Here is a 13,118-nt window from a genome sequence, read left to right on the forward strand (position 1 = left end):
TTGTGAGATTGATCTATCATTGGCTAAGCAGATTTTTCCAGCAACGCAGAGAAGGTGTAATGGTGAAGAAGTTACATCCATTGGAGAGACATCATGTATAGGATATATCCAGAGAAGAACTTTGCAGGAGACTGTTGACCCGCAAGAGCAGTTGTAAAGAAACTACAGAACCATATCCAACATTAATAAAAAAGGGCTTTAGCTGCCTAGATTTAAGCCTAAAACTGAACAAGTGATTCATGTCCCAAAATGGGATAACGAGTACGAAAAGAGGAGTGTTGGAACTAAGAGTGATTTTTGGAGGGGTCAGCCATCCTAATATCATAGGAGTAATAAGTCATGTTCGTTTGGTTGCCGCAGTTTTCGGCGTCGGCGTCTACGAAACGAACAACAACTATTTTTATTGCTGCTGACGCCAACGCCGACGCTGACACCGACGCCGAAAACTGCAGCAACCAAACGAACATGACTTAGTACTCCTATGCTATTATCTATACAAATAACTTCTGCCTGTAATGAGTTATGGTTCACTAATTTTAAACTGATACAAGCTCCTCCGATGCACACACTCTGTTCTTTGTCAATGTTATCCAAAGTACGTAGCACAAGAACACAAGTATATTATTCAACTCCAATAAGCTCCCTCGTTTCTTCGTGCTCAACTTCACTTAATTCATTTTGGACTTTCTCACTTACAGTGAAATCGATTTTTCCAAGCAAATCCCACAACCACATAGCTTGCCTTGCAGCTTCAGTACCCGCCACGTTCTTCCCATTATCCGGGTCAACTCTATGATTTACATTACTATCTCCAACAATTGGTATCCAAAAAGTTGCACGTATCTTCATTGTAGCTTCACAAGACTCTTTGTATCTTTGCGTATCTCTACTTATCACCTCTACATATAAAGATAGATCTGGTCTGGTCATATAAAACAAATATCTAAAACAGCTGACATTCCTCATGTATCCTTTTCTATTGTTGTCTCCTTCAGTTTTATAATTTGTCCTCTTCACCAAGTTGAGCAACCTGTTCAGTTGTTTCCCCATTGAAGATACTTCCTTATTAAACTTCTTCACACGGTTCACCAAACCTGCTTCTCTCACCAAACTATGTTCCAAATCTGTTTCCTGTTTTGCAGTTCTAATCTGTCCCAGAAACTCCATGATATAACAACTATAAACATCTTCAGTGACAGAAGCTTTAACATGAGAATCATCAGCATCTAGAGTTTCGACCTCTGTGTTCAGAATCGTTAATACCTTAACCTCTACTTCCTTCGACGTGGACTCTTGCTTGCTTAAGCTTATGTGTTTCTCTTCCTCCATGGCTACCTCAACCTCAAACAGCAGATTCTTCAACTTCTTATCATTGTCATTGGCAACAGCTTTATTAATCGTCACTCTCTCAACTTCCTTCAAAGAAAAATGCAACTCATCTTCCTTGTCCAGCAAGGAATCTTTCAGCTTTGAATTCACAGCCCTAGCGACTGCTTCTTTGGCCACATTAGCTTTGCTTATCACTGGTTTAAGTATGTCTCTACCCGTTTGATTCTCGTCCTTAGCTCTTTTGCTCAGATTCTCAGCTGCGAAGAGAGCCACAAGCAACCTATTGTTCTGCTCAAGAAGCGGGCTCTTCTCATCTTCTCCTCTCTTTACAGTACTCATGAACGCAAACTCTTTCTTATTCCAAGCCAAAAAAGACTCATCCTCTTCAATCCTTATCCTCACACTCGTGTTCTTGAGCAGCTCAGTTTTTTTCTTCGCATCCTCGTGCTTCTCCTTCCATTCCTTAGAATCCAACCTCGCAGCCTCAAGCTCTGTTTTTACAACCACGAGCTTCTCTTTGGCCTGGCTACAGTCAGTAGCTACCGTTTTCAGAGTCAACGCCTAATCATCCATTGATATCTTGCTTTTCATCTCAGTCTCGGTCACTTCCTTGAGCCTGTTCTTAACGTACTTCATCTCTTCGAGCAAGTCAGATACCTTTAGAGAAGAAGTCTCCGCAGCGGCGTGAGCCTGAGGAAGACTCTCCTTGGTAGAATCCATCTCGATCTTCAAGGAGTAGATATCAAAATTTTGAACAGAGCTATCGTCTTCGATCGAATTTTGGCTCTTAGAAAATCCCTCGATTTTCTCTTTCAACCAAGAAATCTCTACCTTGGACTCCTCTAGTTCTCGTGATTTCTCTCCGGACGAAGTAAGCAGTTTCTTCTCTGTTTCTTTCAACCTCTTATTATCTCCATGCTCCTTCTTCTTATCCTTCTTCTCCTCTTTCTTTATCTCTGTATTGCTCTGATATCTTTTAACTTCTCTCTCTATCATGGGGTCCAAAGAACATTCAATATCCTCTAGATCAATGATGCACTTACTAGTCATCGCTAGCAGCATCTTCTTGAGTTCCGAGTTATTTCTAGCTCTCGTTGGTTCAGATGAAACTCTCTGAAGTGTCAAAGTAACATATTTTTCAAGAGGATAAAGCTCATTAAAACATGACACAACGATATATTCTTCATCTACTGACCATGGAGCAGCTTCCAAGTGCTCAAAGCATGACATCACTCCTTCATAAAACAATATAGCAACATAAACCTTGAGTAAAGCCAAGATCTCGTTGACATTTTCATCCTCCTTCTTCTTGAGATCATCACAATACATCAAGACCACAATATCTACATAGATGTCAACGTCATCACACTCTCTAATCTCCACCATATGAGAGACTCCTTTCTCTCTTCGACAACTCATCTTCTCCATGAAAAATCTGCTCCTCTCCGATAATACCTTCATGTAAACATTCATGGTAACTCTATACCAGTCTTTCCCCACCAGAATCAGCTTTGAAAATCTTGTATCACGGTTCACCATGATCTTTCCTCTACCAATACCAACACATATCTGCGTAGTGTTGCTTATCTTGTGCCTGTACATGGTAGGTATCGTCGAGTGAAGATCCGCTAGCTCCTTCTGATCTGCCCATAGCATCACAAACTCATCGCACATCTTCTTCTCAATCAGTATCTCATCTACCTTAACTCTGTTTCCAAGACAGAACAACATTATGGACTTAACCGGTGAAGGTTTCAAGAGTAAACCTATCTCTCTCATAATCTTGAAAACAACTTTCTCTATGTGTTTCTTTAGTAGCGCAGTGTACATAAACTCGTTTCTAAGATTCTCCGGGACCTTCTCCAAGAACTTCTTTGTTTCTTCAAAACCGTGTTGTCGCCATTGCTCAATGGCCGTACTGTTAATTGAATCATAGTGAGAGAGAATACATGGTGCGTATTGCTGAATACTATGAATCATCATGATGCTCATTTGTTCCATCCATTCATGAAGTTTCATACCATCAAATTTAGCTAAATATGGAGGTTTTGGGAGCTTTCTAGGTGATGGAGATGAACCTGAAATAGTCCATTGTAATGGATGTCATTCATGGAGGTGATCTCGTGATGACCCATGAGAGGAATACCTTGACATCATATTCTCTTCTTTCTGGGTCTGTAGACCTAATACGGTTGATGATTTCGCATCTTCTCAACCAGTTTGTTAACATCAATTGTTGTTCTTGCACGCGCCATGAGATGTTCGAAGCTGGAGTGCGCTTCTTCTGCTATCTTAGTCGTTATAAGTCCGTCTCCCATTACTCGGTTTGACGTTAGTTTTTATTTAATGAACTGTATTCGTAAACAGTACCCGATCTGAACAATGATCTTGAGAACCTAAAGCTCTCATACCAAATATAGAATTTCGATTGGGAACTCAATCAACTTAATAAGAACTAGGATAAGACCCGCGCCTTGCGCGGGATTAAGTTATTATTTTTATTATATTTTGAAGAATGAAACAATAGTTTGGCTTCATTTGGATTACGGATGTTCAACTCGGATATCGGGTTGGTTTCGGCTCGGTTCGGTTTTTTTTCAGTATTTGGTTAGTAAAATATAACTACTATTCTAAATCCATATTTACTTTGACTTTAGTCTTTCACATACTTTTGAAAGATTACAACTGGACGACTAAATTGATCAGCCAATCTTGTTGCTTTAAATCATTAGTGTTTATATATATATATATATATATATATTATTTAGTTTGAATATTTATTAAATAAAAATTCATATGCGTTATATTTTATGATCATTTGTAACTTATTATAACAAAAAAAATAATCTATTGATCACAAAATTTTCAGACTTGGAATATTCAAATTTCTAATAATATATAGACGTTTTGAAAAATTCAAATATAACATATAAGAAAAAATATAAATGTTTTTATTATATATTTAATGTGATTTTTTAATATCTTTCAATAATATAAAATTAAAAAAAAAAGAACTAAGATACCAAAATTATTATCAAATATTTATTATTCATAATAATTAATTTTCATATATACGTTAATCATATTAGGTAATTTCGTAGCTTCTAATTAAGGAAAGTGTAAAAACAATTTTGGTAGATTATTTATCAATTCGATAGTTAGTTTAATAAAAAAATATAATGTAAGTCAAGATGGACCAACCTATTTTTCTAAGAATAGTATATCTTATATAGTCATTTATTAAATGAGAATTTATAATCATACAGTTCTATGATCATTCATATCATTTTATAACTGAATATTTAAATCATCGATAACAAAATTTTCAATGTGAAATCTTTAATAAGTTTATAATTTATAATTCATTGAAAGTTTTAATATTAAAATATTTATGTAATCTTATGGTATATAGTATAATATATATATATATATATAAATATATATGTTTTATTATTAAATGATATTTTTTACTCATATAGTTTTAAAATAATGTGTATCTTCTTATAATATTAAATAAAAGTTCATATTAATACAATTTTATGATCATTTGTAACTTATTATGATAAAAAAATAATCTATTGATCACAAAATTTTCAGAGTGGGGATCTTTAAATTTCTAATAATTTATAGACGTTTTGAAAAATTCAAAATATAACATATAAGAAAAATTATAAATATTTTTATTATATATTTAATGTGATTTTTAAATATATTTTAATAATATAAAATTAAAAAAAGAACTAAGATACAAAAATTGTTATCAAATATTTATTATTCATTATAATTAATTTTCACATATACGTTAATCATATTAGGTAATTTCGTAGCTTTTATTTAAGGAAAGTGCAAAACATTTTTTGGTACGTTATTTATCAATTCGATAGTTAGTTTAATAAAAAGTGTAATATAAGTTAAGATGGACCAACCTATTTTTCTAAGAATAGTATATTTTATATAGTTATTTATTAAATAAGAATTTATAATCATACGGTTCTATGATCGCTCATATCGTTTTATAAAAAAATATTTAAATCATCGATAACAAAATTTTCAGTCTGAAATCTTTAATAAGTTTATAATTTATAAATATTCTTGAAAATTCATTGAAAGTTTTAATATTAAAATATTTATGTAATCTTATGGTATATAGTGTTTAATATATATATATTTATTTATTTATTTATTTATTTTATTATTAAATGATATTTTTTACTCATATGGTTTTAAAATCATGTGTATCTTCTTATAATAAAAATGTTAAACCATTGATCATTAATTTTTAACATAATAATTTTAATAGTTTTAGTCATTTATTGTCGTTTTTAAAAATTCAAAATATAACATATACGAAAAAATCTAAATTTTATTTTTATAGCTAATTTGATTGTTTAATTGATTTTAATAATATAAAATTAAACAAAAAATGATGGAGGAGATATACATTGTTATCAAATCTTTATCATTAAACTCATTAATTGTCATATATATATTAGTCATTTATGGTAATTCCGTAGGTTTTATTTAAGGAAAGAAAATATCATATCATATCATTATATCATATAGTTTGACCAACTTATGTATCTAACAACATATAAAAATCGAATGTGGACCTACGTATTTTTCAATTGAATGTAATTGACTACCTAATTGAGTGCCACCTATGCATTGGGGTCTCTTTTAATTAATACAAAATTGAGGTTACATCTTTTCAAATGTTCCTCAATTAATATATAAGGGATAACTCTCATTAATTTTAAGGAAACTAACTCAAAACCTTAAGTTCTCACACAATCTCTCAACTCATAAGTTATGCAACACTCGTGCATCTCTTTATATATAAATCAAATTTCCTAAACTCATTAGGTATAACATATTTGGATATTTCCTAATCTTTTAAACCATAACTCGGTAGGATTAGATCTATAACTTATTTATCAAATTTACTTTTTCTTCAAGCTTAATCTAACATTCTGCTAGTTTTGGGCTTGTTGGATAGCTAGAGATCTATTTTGAAGTCCAAAATTGACTTTGGTACATATCACTTCCATGGATTGATACTCGTAATCGTATGGCCTCGAAAACCTCTGGTTATAAACTACATAACTTTCTTGTATGTTCAGCTTTTGAGATGATTCCACTTGGCCGTATAACTATGTTAAGTTGAGAATCCAGACCATCTTATTTGGTTGCTTGATTCCTAATATTTGAATATATATGTCCCGTTAGATCCTATGTGGTTTGAGATACTGTTATGAGTCTTGCATAAAACAAATGTCTCCAAAGAGGCAAAGCTTCACTCAACTTTTCATATTTGTGTTCTTTCACAGCTGGAGCATTTAAGTGCAAACGGCTAATTCTTTTTCTTCTTGTGATGGCATTTAAGTGCAAACAGAAAGATATTTTCAAAGCGTGTATTTATATATATAGATATCAGATATAAAGAACGGACAGATTTGTCTTCACGTGGGAGCATTCACATTTGGACAATACCTAGCTGTTCCGTAGTTTACTGCTAAGAGCATCTCCATTGTAAAACTCCATTTTTTTCTCCAAAATGAAGTAAAAGTGAAAATAGAGTAAAATTGCTCTAATCCTACTCTATTTCCCACTCCATTATGGAGTGATGAACAAACAAAAAATAAACTACTCCATTTATGGAGTAAATTTCATTATAGAGTGAGATATGGAGTTGGGTTAGAGCATTCCTTACTCCATATCCACTTTTACTCCATTTTAGAGGGAAAAATGGAGTTGGGATGGAGATGCCCTAACCTTTTCTTTTTTTGAACACAATTACTGCTAACCTTTTTCACATATTATTAATTCTTTTTTTTCTTTCCCAAATTGGATTATATTAGAACAACAACAACAACAAAGTCTTACAACAACCCAAGGATATGCACCTAACCAGACGGATCATGAATATATCCCCGGAAACTGAATCCCATGAAGAGAAGCTGGGCATCTAAATAATTTGATTTTATTTGTTTGTTTTTTTTAGCTTAGGTCGTAAAAGTTTGACTATCTTTTGTACTAGTATTAATCAAACACCAGATTTTGATCTTCGTTTTAAAAGCGCGAAATCACTTTTTGTTGATAAAAATTATTAACCTATTTGCTAGATCACAATAGAAATAAAAATATATATTTGTTAGATTCGTTTGTACTTGATACATATTTTACATATTTAATAGAATAACCTGTAAATATTAATTGTAAAAATTTCTAGTCATTAATTGTAGATTGATTTTAAAAAGTCAACTTTATTTTAAAATTTTTAAATTACAGATTTAAAAAATAATTAAAATTATGTAAAATTATAGTTTTTTAAACGCATATATTTAGTAAATTTATGTCATATTGATTTAGAAAATAGTTATTTCTATGATTTTAAAATATGTGTCTATATTATGAGTAGCAAAACATTTTTTAAAATAGTCTGTTTAAATTTTACAAGTTTATTTATAAAATGTGATCTTTGTTGTTTTTTGTTTAAAATTAAAAATTAACATTTATGTGGTCATTTAAGATAATTGCAACACATATAAATATTTTAAAATATTGAAAATCTTTTTCACATTGTTTTTAATTATAACTTAATTTCAGATGTTAAAATTATATAGAAATATTTTTAAGTTTTCAAAATAGATCAAAACAATTATATAACAAACATATCAATCCAAAAATTAAGGACTACTTAAAATATGAGATTCTATTTTTGTTCGGTTATTTAAGAACATCTCAAACAGCTATTTATCCCTTTATTTTTTAAAAGGTTTTGTATTCTAACAGCCTTTTATCACTGCATTTTTTTTTTTAAATGTTGAACAATACATCTTCAAATAGAAAGAATCACTATTGAGACCCTTTAAACACTATTCACTTTAGTTTTTACAATTATATATGTCTCACAATTGCATGATAACTTTTTATATATCATATTTTAGTACTTATCGTTATAGTTTCTTAAAATTATGTCAATTAAAAATATATTATTAATATTTTTATACTATTTATAGTTATATTTGACTACATATTATTATGTTTTTCAAAAATAATTTATTTTAATATCTATCAAATAGTATGTTTTAGTTAATGATTATATTTAATTATTATACTATTGAAGACTATAATGTAATATATTAAATATTTACGGAATTATATAAAGTGCTACCATTGGAGAACCACCCCTTTATCCTTTTATTTTAAATGTGTCACTCATTTAAAATAAGAAAGCTTATAATTAAATATTGTTGGATTAAATCAATTTATTAAATAAAATAACATATACTTTAAATAAGGTAGGGACATGGATCTGTAAATAGTTTCAAAATAGAAGGATACTTCAAAAAAAGCATTTTGTTTTAATAGTATAGATTATTCAGTATCAATATTATTTATACTTATTCATTTGAATTTCTAAGTATATTTTTTCATGTTTGTCAGTTCTAATATAATGTGGATTTACCTTTCCTATGTAACTTTGAGTCTGGTAACTTATGGATATTATTTATTCAATTTGAGGTTGAATTTGGAATAGTTTAGCAAAATTTAATCTTCATTTCTAGTTTTGGTTATCTTGATTGTATGTTTGATTGCTTCCGGTCTTAAATCTAAAATGAATTACTTAAAAACTTTTAGATATTTAAAATTTAACAATATAAAAATTGCAAATGTTTTTGTTTAGAAATATAAAATTTTGATAAAAAATATACTATGATTTATAGGAGAAAGAAACTATTGAATCAAACTCAAGTATCAGATTACGGTAGATAAAATTATAGTCTTTGAATAATTTCTTACAGTTCATTCCATCACTATATTTGATGCATAATCAAATATGATCAATCAAAAATGTTTATTCAATTAAAATGAATATAACTAAATTTTTTTAGTATGCATGTAGCATAACTAATATCTGTGTATCCTTCTTATCAGCAACTGATCAAACTTGATTGACGATAGAACTGACACCAATACAAAATACAAAATTTATTAGATGAATTTTCCATGTCCATGCAGATATTTATAAATAATTAAATAATAATAATAATATAAAAATTATATTTAGCTAAATTATTTGTAATTTATGCTTATGAAAAGTAAATAAATTATGTTAAATATAATTACGTTGTAACCTTAGTTTTTTTTGATATATTAGCTTAGATTGATATTTGATTCAGATATAGTAATTTAAATTGGTTCATTTATTCATTTTAGGTGTATGGGGTTAAACTTATTACCATATTGAACCACAACTCTATTGGTTCTAATTAGGTTTAAATTGTAATATGTTTATCATTGCATCTAATTTAGATCATCCTCTTAAATTTACAAATATTTTTATAAATTCAGTTAATTTAATTTATGTTGTTTCGAAAAAGGTAGAAAATGGAATTGGTTTTGAAGTTGTATTAACAAACATAATCAATAATATACATACATATACCTGAAAATTCACAAATAAGTAAATCATTATTAATAATCTGCTTTCATTTGTATAGAGATTTTAAGATTTTTAATAGTTTGTATGTATGAAACTTTATTATAAAACATGTGATTCAAAGTATAGAAAATCAGAGTGGTTGGGTTATTCCATTTTAGTTATAATACTGGAATGGAAATAAATATCTAAAGTTTGCAATTGTTTATAGGTTGTAGTTAGGCTAAAATATGATTAGATTTTGCAATTTTATTAAGATTAATTTTCATCTTACATTTTAACATACTTTGGAAAAAAAAAATATTTTTGATATGATGCTATGAGCTAAAATTAGAAGAGAAAATAAAAGTATTAATTAATTTGATATTACACTAGCTAATCAAACTTGTAATCTTTTAAAACTAACTCATTGATTAGTATTTTCATAGCGTAATAATAGCCAAAAAAATAAGAACTTTTATTTCATAATTTTGACAATTTATGATTCAGACCAAAAGGTACATAATCTTAACTTTTGATAATATGATTTAACATTTTAGTTTTATAAGTTTGTTAACACACAAAATTTTTTTTGTAGAAATAAAACATGATATGACATGATCATGTTACATTCTTCTTGCAAACAAATGTTTTTTTCTTTTCAAAATATTTGATCAAATATCATTTCAAGAACTGTAATTTTTTAAATAATATTAAATTAATTTTAATTAATTAATATATCTTATTTAAATAGAAACATTGTTTAAAATTAAAATTAAAATAATGATTTATATACGAAATATTCTTTTGAAATATTTTATATATTAGAATTTTATTAACGACGATAATGTCAAATCATCTTTTAACCCATTTATTCATAATACATTCCGCTATATTCTAATAAATTTTATTTTAAAAATAAATATATGTTTTATTTATAACAAAGTTTTTTCAAAATATATTTACTATTTTTAGTAAAATAAATAAATTAATTTTAAATGTTGTTTAATGGTAAAATTAATATTAATTATTTTTATAGTCAATACAAAAAGGAAAAATCTATGATATTTAATTTCTAAGAAACATTTTAACTGTAAAAATAATTAATTATTAGATTATCGTATGCATTAAAATATCATTTTATTTTAAAAAATTGACAACAACAATCATTTATTAAGTTATAACAAATGAGCAATATAAGAAAATTTAAAATTCCAATGACAAAAAAAAAAGAAATTTTAAAATTTCAACAAAATGAATCCATTTAAAAAAATAATATTATTAGTTCAAACAAAACTAAACATGCTTAGTATTAAATAATTAAAAGCAAATTGATAGACATATATAATCAAAAATTAAAAATACATTTTTATTTAATCTAAAATTTTGTATAAAATCATCTCGTGTTTTGAAAACGCAACTGAGAATCTAATATATACTGGTATAATTTTATTATTAATTTTTACTATGTGGCAACTTGTTAAAATTAAAAATTAAAATTTTTCAGATTTTCTTAACTTTTGGATAGCTTTTATTTTTGTTATTCACAAAAATGGAATAATTCCAGTCTGTTCAAAAAACTAAAAATTAATAGTGGCAATTGGTCATATTAGCTCCAATTAATTAAAATGTTTTTGTAATTAATATGTGTGCGAAACAATATAAATTGAATTTTAAATAATATTATAGAAATAAAAACTAATGCAAACGGTTTAAAATTATGTGATGTCAAATATAAAACTTGTGAAATAATAAAAAAACAAAACTGCATTTGAGAACACAAAAAAAAAAAGAAAAATGATAAAAATGGAGAAAGTCAATAAGCGAACATTAATCATTTGATCATTGTATGTTCTCTTCACTTTTGCAATAGCTTTTTAATCTGTATAACTAGATTTTGATCCGCGCTTAGAAAGCGCGGGTTTTTTGGATTATATTATAATACAAAGTCTTATTATATTGAAAATATAATTTTTAACAGTTATATAATCTATAAATTAGTTTATTTGATATTTTATATGTACACTTTTACGTAAATTTCTTTTACGCATGAAAATTATATCCGGATCAAAAAAACAAACCGAACCGATCCGGAAATATAGGTTTAGTTCAGGTCGAGAGAAGATAACCTATTTGGGTTTTTTTTGGACCCGTATGTCTTTGTTTGAGTCCGGGTCCTACCCTAGATCCGATCATAAATATGTTGTGTTTATTAGGTATATTTGGATATTTCGAATATGTTTCCAGCATTATGGATATTTTTTTTAGATTTTTATTTTACGATTATAGTTTTTTATTTCAGGTAAATTTTTAAAGTAAAAAAAAATTTGGATGTTTGGATAAAATTTTGGGTATTTTCAGTTCAGTGACAAATTTTGAATAAGATTTTGTATTTTTTGGTATTTGAATTTTTTTGGCTATTTGTTTGGAGTTTCAAGTACTTTTCGTATTTCAGATATTTTTCATATTTTTTAGATATTTCGAATTTTCTTAGGATCCTAAATACCCGAACAGATGTGGACCCATTACGTCCATATCGGGTCCAACAACCTTTTGATATAGATTTTTAATGTTATTGTACAAAAACATGGTTGATGAAATATTTTTAGAAAACTCATTTTTAAATATAAAAATATCTATCAACTTATAGACGGTTGAAAGTTTAGTATATAATATGAGATTTTAGTAGGAAAGTTTATATATGATATGATTACGTTATTATAAAGGAAAGATGAAGTTAGAATGTACACATATATGTCGTGTAACTTCTCTTACTTTAAATTATATATTATATGATAAAATTGATAATATAAAACATTAGTTTCAATGGTTTTATGATTAAAAGTCAAAATGGTAAATATAGTAATAGTAATGATTAAGATGTAGAAGTGATATTTGAATAAATAAAAGAATTGAGTAAATTAGTGTTAGAGAAATACATGGTAACATATTGTTAGTCTAAGTTTAAGGTAATACCAAAAAATAATGAGTTAAATGAAAGGGTCCAAACAACTTTATAAGTAGATTTTTTAAGACTCCTTTTCTTTTAATAGTATTGATTACCGTCATGGTTGTTACCTTTTTTTAAATTAATAATGAAGATGGGGGTTATAAAAAATAGAAAACGACAAAACCTTCCCTTCTGTTGTTCCATGCCATAAGTCTTCCGAAGAAGATTGGATTTAAGTTTTAAAAAAAAAAGATTGGATCTTAAATTTTTTAAGCAAAATAGAAAAACCTTAGTTTTTCCGCAATCTCACTCCTTTTTCGCCTACCACTTTTATTAAGAAAAATAACTGAACAGATAATTATCATACACCCTAAAATTAACATTGATCAGTTAGTAACTTGAATAAATAATATTTAT

This window comes from Brassica napus, chromosome A9 (genome assembly GCF_020379485.1).
Source record: "Brassica napus cultivar Da-Ae chromosome A9, Da-Ae, whole genome shotgun sequence".
Lineage (NCBI taxonomy): Eukaryota > Viridiplantae > Streptophyta > Magnoliopsida > Brassicales > Brassicaceae > Brassica > Brassica napus.